This window comes from Onychomys torridus, unplaced genomic scaffold (assembly GCF_903995425.1).
Source record: "Onychomys torridus unplaced genomic scaffold, mOncTor1.1, whole genome shotgun sequence".
NCBI classification, from domain to species: Eukaryota; Metazoa; Chordata; class Mammalia; order Rodentia; family Cricetidae; genus Onychomys; species Onychomys torridus.
Window position 1 is genome coordinate 208 of NW_023414091.1, and position 7,603 is coordinate 7,810.

The 7,603-nt window shown below is 41.8% G+C and overlaps 2 pseudogenes; both read right to left on the reverse strand.

The window, feature by feature from the left end:
- Positions 1 to 455: 455 nt before the first annotated feature.
- Positions 456 to 2,227, reverse strand: LOC118576704 (annotated as a pseudogene).
- Positions 2,228 to 2,663: 436 nt separating this feature from the next.
- Positions 2,664 to 3,680, reverse strand: LOC118576703 (annotated as a pseudogene).
- Positions 3,681 to 7,603: the final 3,923 nt, after the last annotated feature.

The following is a 7,603-nucleotide window of genomic DNA, read 5'->3' on the forward strand; positions in this document are numbered from 1 at the left end:
TTTGGGAAAATTGAAATTCTGATTCTGAGTGAAACATTGTCTCTAGTGCTTTTCCCAGTGCTAATGACAGGCTACAGGTCACATGAGAGGGATGGGGGATGGGAGGATGGTAAGAATGCACTTTCCACCTGCCTAGAAACCCTGAACTAGTTAGTCTTAAGATTGCACAGTGCCAGACTTCTTCGAAAAAGAAATCTATTATTATACTATTTAATTTAATACTGTGAAATATTATAATATTAAGGCAAATGGAAGTTTGGTAGGCAATAATATAATCCCAGCATTTGAGATACTGAGTTCAAGATCAGCCTGAGCTATGTACTGACTGCCAGGTCAGCCTCTGCTACACAACAAACGTTAAGTCCCCCGGCTCTGAAATTCACCATGGCAAAGCAGCTTACAATATACATACCTTTGGCTCAGAGAGTAGATGTAGAATGTAATTTCTACACTTCTCAGTGAGAATACATGACATTAAGAACATGGGTGTTTCTGTTGATCAGAACATAGGGGCTGAAACTAGCATAACCAAGTTCTAAAAATGTTTCACTATTTAGTGAAATGGAATCATGTGTCACAGTGAAATCTGTGTGGAAGGAGAGAAAAAATGAAATCTACCCAATAGAAGAAAAGAATACAGCTCATTAGAATGAGCACACTCCATGTAGCTCTGATTTCTGGAGGGGAATTATTTTCAAAACTGGAACTGTGAAGGTGGAGGACTTGTTGTGGTGTTTATAAAGATGGAGAGCCATGGACCCACTGCTCCAGCCCATCAGACTCTGAAAGATAACATCACAAAGAGTCATGAGAGAGAGGAATAGCCACTTGATTATATTTCTGGATGGCAGCATATAGCAATGGCCAATGAATGTTCCAGGTGTAGATATGTTCAAGCCACCACCTGCTTTGAAGTAGCAGAGCAAGCTGGAGCTTATGAGAACATTAACAATCCAAAAGAGGAGGAGAAAGGGAAGAACTTGCCATGAGATCTGTGGTTTTAGTTTTGTCCAAAGGGTGGTCCTGGGACTGATGGTGACAGCCTGGACCACGCTGAGGAGACAGGTGGTGCAGATGGAGAGGCCCCATGCCATCCTTGCCAAATAAACCATAGCTTTACAGCCAGTATTGCCAGGGAAGTTTCTGAAATAAAACACTGTGGCTATGTCTCTGATCCCCGTGGTACAAATAATAATCATATTAGAAAATGCCAAGTGGGTGGGAATAAGGTTTAAGGGCTTTTCTCAGTCTCAAAGGCAAAAGTGAACATACATCTCACAAATATTAGAACAACCTTTATCCCCAAGGTAGTTTTTAACCTAAGTGGACACTAAAATTTAGCAGAGAGTCTTCATTATTTGAGAAATCCACAACCAAGGCTGCTGCACACATTTCTTGGGAAAGTTTCAACTCCTGTCCAGGGAAGGAGAGTGGCCTCAGCGCCCCTGATAGGCACTGTTTAGTAGTCCTTCAGAGACTTGAGGATTTTCCATTTCTTGCAAGGAACTGATGGACAGCTCTGGTGAACAGCCCTTTGCCAGGTTGCATCCCACCAGGCGGTACACCAAGGGCACTAACAGGAGCCTCCCTAGGAAGCCTGCAGCACAGGTAGCCTGGATGATGTGGGGTCAGAGCGAAATCTGGACCCTCTGTGTTCTCCTGGGTAGGAGGCTGCAGACCCCTCAGATCCCCAGTGTCCTGCTGCCATACAATGCCAGACTACACTGGCTTCAGCAACCAGTTCCACTCTGTACCTTCAGGACTGCAGTTCCTATGTCCACAGCTGAACCCCATGTGCCCGAGCATCGATATGGAGGACACGGCCCTAAACTCTGTGGCTGGCATGCAGAGTGACCTAACACATGCCATACATTCTGTGGAAGCCCTAATGAGTGAATGGAAGTGAGAGTCAGCAGCTGTGGTGCATAGTTCCTGAGATATTTTTACACAGCACTATATACAGGGAGGTTCACAAGTAAAGCTTGTTTTTCCAGTCATGATGGCATTCTCTAAAAGATGACATTTCCCCTGAACTTTCCTATATATTTCCTGATCACATGCCAGTATCACAAGTATGTTGAAATTGCCTTACAGTGTTTATTCTTACCAGTTCTTTAGTGTTTGTTACCCTGCAATGCCAAACCTTCACCTGCTGCTGTGAATTAGCTTCTCGCTCCTCTCATCCCACTTTGCAAGTGGCCTTCAGATAAAGGATGCTCCCTGACATCCTTGTCCTTCACTTGCTCTCCTGCTCATTGGATTTAGTAAGTGCTTTGTAAATACCTAGAGAAGTCGATGATCACAGAAGTACATTAGAAGGACCCTGAAGACAGGGAAATGTTAGCCCTTGTCGGAGTAAAACTCTACCATATAGAAAAATAAAATTCTACGTTCAGGTGATTATAAGCCCTCTTGTATTTCCTGATGAAGTATGCAACAAGCTAAATAAACTGCATGATAGACATGGTGGGTTGGTGGAAAGGGAGAATCCCTGCCAAATCCCTAGAAACTGAACGAGTTTCTATTATCTAGCACCAGCTGTCTGAAAAAAAAAACAACCTATTATCTCAATTAATTTATTGCTGTGATAATTCAAATGGCAAGGCAAAGCCATCCCAGTGTATAGCTTTAGTTCATGAAGAACTGAGTACAGAAAGGAATTTTTATTTCTCAGGGGACACATCAATGCTTAGCACATGGACATCCCTGATTATCAGGACAAAGGGGCTGAAACAGCATAACTAAGTACTAAAAATGCCTTAATATTGAGTATTGTGGAATCGTGAGTCACTGTGGAGCCTGTGTAGAAGGAGAAAATGAAATCTGCCCAGTAAAAGAAAAGGAAGCAGGTCATGAGACTGAGAACACTGTGGGCAGCTCTGATTTCTGGCCTGGAATCATTTGCAAACCTGGAACTTCGAAGGTACAGGACACGTACGTGATGTTTGTACAGTTGGAGAGCCATAGACCCACTGCTCCAGCCCATGAGACTCTGAAAAATGACATCACGAAGAGCCATGAGAGAGAGAAAAAGCCACCTAACTGTGTGTGTGGATGGCAGCATACAGCAATACCCAGTATACATCCCGACTTCAGACCTGTTTGTGCTACTGGCTACTGTGATATAGTGAAGCAAGTTGGAGCTTATCAGGGAATTAAAGATCCAAAAGAGGAGGAGAAAGGGAAGAACTTGCCATGCAGTCTGTGGTTTGAGTTTTTGCAAAGGATTGTCCTGGGACTGATGGTGACAGCCTGGACCACACTGAGGAGACAGGTGGTGCAGATGGAGAGGCCACGGGCAACCCTTTCTAGGTAAATTATAGTTTTGCAACCAATGTCACCTAGGAAGTTTCTGAAATAAAAAATTGCAGTTATGTTTCTGACCCCTATGCAATGAATAATGATTGTGTTTACAAAAGCCAAGTGGATGAGAATAATATCTATTTTTTCTTCAGGACCTATGAGAGTATACACATGTCTCACAAATAAGATGATGTTCCCTAAAACTCCAAGTCCAGTTAATGAAATGAAAATCAATCTCTGGATGAGATCTCTCCAGATCATGTTCATGATATTTCCAGCACTAGGAAAAACACTTTTGAGAAACACAAGGATGTAACATGAAATGGTTCAGGCCTGTGTGTGCTCTGTTTTCTTTAGTGAGGAGAACAGTGTATCATGTAAACACCCAGTCCTTTGTTACAGAAGCCTGAGTTTGTTCTTACCCGACCTGGTCTTGTTTCCACGGATACAGCAATGATGCTGATGGTGATTGGACATAAACACCATGCTGACATACTCACTGCTTTACAGAAGACAGTTCTTTATACCCTCCATCTTTAAACTTTTTTCCATGAGGACATCCAAAAAAAGGGCAGCATCACTCAACTTCTGAGACATGATATGGAGCATCAACTTAGATGTCTTTCTTCCCCAATTCTCTCTGTCACCCTGTACACACTCATCATTCGAGTATTAATAGAAAATTGGAGATACTCCAAAGAACTGTAACACTTGTCCAAATGGGGATGCTTTCCAGGGAAAGTCAGGTGGCTTTTCAAAGTCTCCAACTCTGAATTGACCTTGAAATAAAAGACACATAGATTAATTGGGAAGGCACTAAGTAGCTAGCCCATTCCCTCACCTTCAGTGGGATAGTGTGGATTAATTGTTGTTCCCTATCACCTCATGTTGTGTTATATTAAAGGAAACCACACCCCTACTTATGTGCATTTACTGACCATGCCCTAAGAATGTTCTCCCAAGAAAGCATCATATCTCAGTTCTAAGCTTAGTAATTTTTCTTTGGACTCCCAACAAAGGCACAATCTAACATTTTGATTTTCAAGGCTCATCAAATCAGTGATTTTACCATTTGGTAATGCACTAACCCTATAAATGACAAGCAGCCCACTACCCCATATTGTGAAGTTTTACACATAACATCCATTCTTCTGTTTTCTCATTCTGTTTAAATTGAAGGGAGGATTAAAACACAAATGAACTGATGTTGCTTCCACTTTTACAAATCATAGATAGTGTCAAGTGGGAAACCTAAATGTATTTTCTTCCACTTTTTAGTATTCTCTGCTGTTCACAAAGTTCATATCCAGATTGCTTTCAGCTTCTTCCAAGCATGTGTAACATGGACACTGGCCCTGTGACAAGGGGACATGTGATGTCCTCTTTGTGATATGACTCCAGCCATGATCCTTCACAGCTAAGTGCTGCCCACAGGTCACAAATGTGTCTCCTACAATTTCCCTGAACCCTCCGACTGTGCTGTCTGTTAGCCTGCTTATATCATCCCTTTGTGCTGAGAACACCTGAGAGATGCTTTAGTTCATCAGCTACCTTGTATAAGCCTGTCATGGAATGCTCAGAAAATGACTTCTGAGTAAATTATTAACTGAGTGTTATGGTTGTTATGTTCTATATAAACCACAGAGGTGAACTGAAAGCAAAAATATTCTGGTTGGTCTCTTTCCTTAAAGTGCTTGGGAGGTCAGTCCACGTTGGAATACACATTCAGGAATGTTTATTGTATTTCCTTGCATGCATGGGGATGGTAAATTTCCAAATTCCCATAGGTCCAATGACTATCATGGACTATCTTTAAAGGCATCATCAATGTGGCTAAGTTATAGTTGCATTATCTCTGTAATGATCTTTTTATGACTGTATGGTTTTTGAAGGTGTACCTCTTATTTCTTTGAGATACCAATAATGAATATTGAAATGAGGAATGGGTCACTGTTTCCTGAGTAGTGTCACTCCTGCATTGAAAATATTATCTATTTAAACATTTTCAACTGCTGGAGAGACATTTATATGTAGATTTCCGTTCATTTCTTTTTGAGTTTAGTTATTTTATGTGTATGAATATCTGCCTGGGCAGCACTTGTGTCCCTGGACCTGCACAGGTCAGAATAAGGCATTGGATGCCCTGGAACTGGAGTTGCACATGGTTGCTAGCTTTGAAGTGGGGGCTGAGAACTGCAAGAGTAGCAAATGCTCTCAAGCACTGAGCCTATTCTTCAAAGATGTATGTACAATTTAATAAGCTTCACAAGCTCCTTACCTCCGCCATGCTGGAACCAATCAATCCAGTCTGTGTGCGTCCAGTTCAATGAGAGATTTTGCTGCAATGATGTGATGGAGAGTTACACATATTCTAGAAGCTGGAGGAATTCCAAAACTTTAGAAGTAGAAAGTTCAGGATTCACAAGAACCTGCTTTGTGACCACCCAGTGTGGATTAAAATTCTGGCTTTCCCAATTCCTATATTCATCATGTTAAGAATATTATTTGGTTTCTTTAAAAAGTATTTTTCATATATAAATTATGTTTTGTGCAATATGGGTGTATTTTAGGGAGTCGGTGAACTGACATGCATAGCGCCTGGGGAAATGCCCAGCATGCTTTAAAGAACCGTTTTCTAAAATCAGTTATTAGTTAGTATTTAGCCTCATGTCTGCTTTATCCACAATTCTCATATTCTGGTTTACATTGGATCTAGGGAAGGGGAGATTCAAAGAAATGAAATCATGGTAAAGAAAGAAAGAGAGCTCCATTTGCAAAAGACTGTAGTCACTAGATGTTACACAGCTCAGATTGAAGTTTCCCAGTCCTTGGAGGGAAAAACACACAAAGATGTACAGAAGCTGTGGGAACAAGAGCTTCCTACTCCAGGCTGCAGTGCAGGTGCCCCTGTCTCCTGCTCTGCCTGTCCTGTGTAATGAGCACTCTGGCACAGTGGCCACACACACTGTCCACATGGCTGATGAAGCCATCCTGGATTGCAGGTAGGAAATGATAGACCATCTTCTCCTCCCTGAATCCTGCCACTTTCCTCTCCCAGAGTACCAGGGAGCCCACGTCCTTGTCTCCTGCATCTCTGCCCTCCACAGATTTCTTTCCATTCAAAGGCAGCTCCAACCCACCATGACATGGCAGCACTCACCCATGCAGTCTGTGCAGCAGCTCAGGGTGGGTGTCCTCATGGCACCAGCCAGGCCCTGTTTATCAACCTGAGACCTTAACTCAAGAGAGGTGTCAAGATGTCACCATCAGTAGTTTGGCTTCATCAGGGGAAAAGGCTCCTCCTGCACATCCCATCCCTGAGGCCCGCTCTGCCTCCCTGGTGCTCTGTCATTTCCTGAATCCAGAAACTTTCTGATTATAATTATGGTCTCTGTGAGGAGAAGGAGGGCTCCAGACATTTGAACTTAACTCCAGTCTGTCCTCATGCCTTAGTTTATCTCCTTAACCAAGAGCTACTTTGGAAGAAATATCTGATAGTCCAAAGTGATCACTTTCTGAATAATTTTCAAGCATATTCTTTATTAATAACAAAAGATCACTCAGTACTACAGTCAAGGGCTACGGTCCATGTCATGTTTAGAACAATCACCAGGATACTGTGGGAGCCTCTGCGTTCTCACTAATGTTTTGAGTGTCTGCTGCACACTTTACTGTCAGTCCTGAGTACTTTTTCCTATTTTCTTTTTCCCATTTAAATTTTTTTCTGTCTCTTTCTTGTTTATTTCATTTATATTAGCTTCCTAGGAAGTTGTCAATATGTATATTTGAGATGGAGGAGAGTAACAGGCTTCATTTTCTCTGATCTCTTGTGAGTCCTTAACTCCTTAGTTTTCCTTGCTTTCCATAGTTTCGACTCCATCCCTAAATTCTATTGACTTTGATACTCTTCTCTTAATCTTAAACCTGGCCCCTAACTCTCATCCATACTCTAATAGTAGTGATTCATAATTGGTCCCATTGTGTGTCCCAAACATTGCAATGCTTGCCTTCTAATCCTCGGCTTCTGGGTTGATCCTTACAGCAATGTTCTCAATGTATTGTAGCCAAAGTACTCTTCCTCAATTAAAGATGCGACCATATAGCTTCTTGTAAAGAAATTTTTGTTTAAGTACTAATGAGAGATATTATTTCCTAAAACCATTAACCGGTTCATGCTCATTGTACAAAATGATGAGTTTCATTATGTCATTTTCATATATATGAAGATCATACATCTTTCTCATATCCACCCTCTCTCATCCCTTCTGCTCCCCCCCTAGTCTCCTTGCATTCTTTTTGT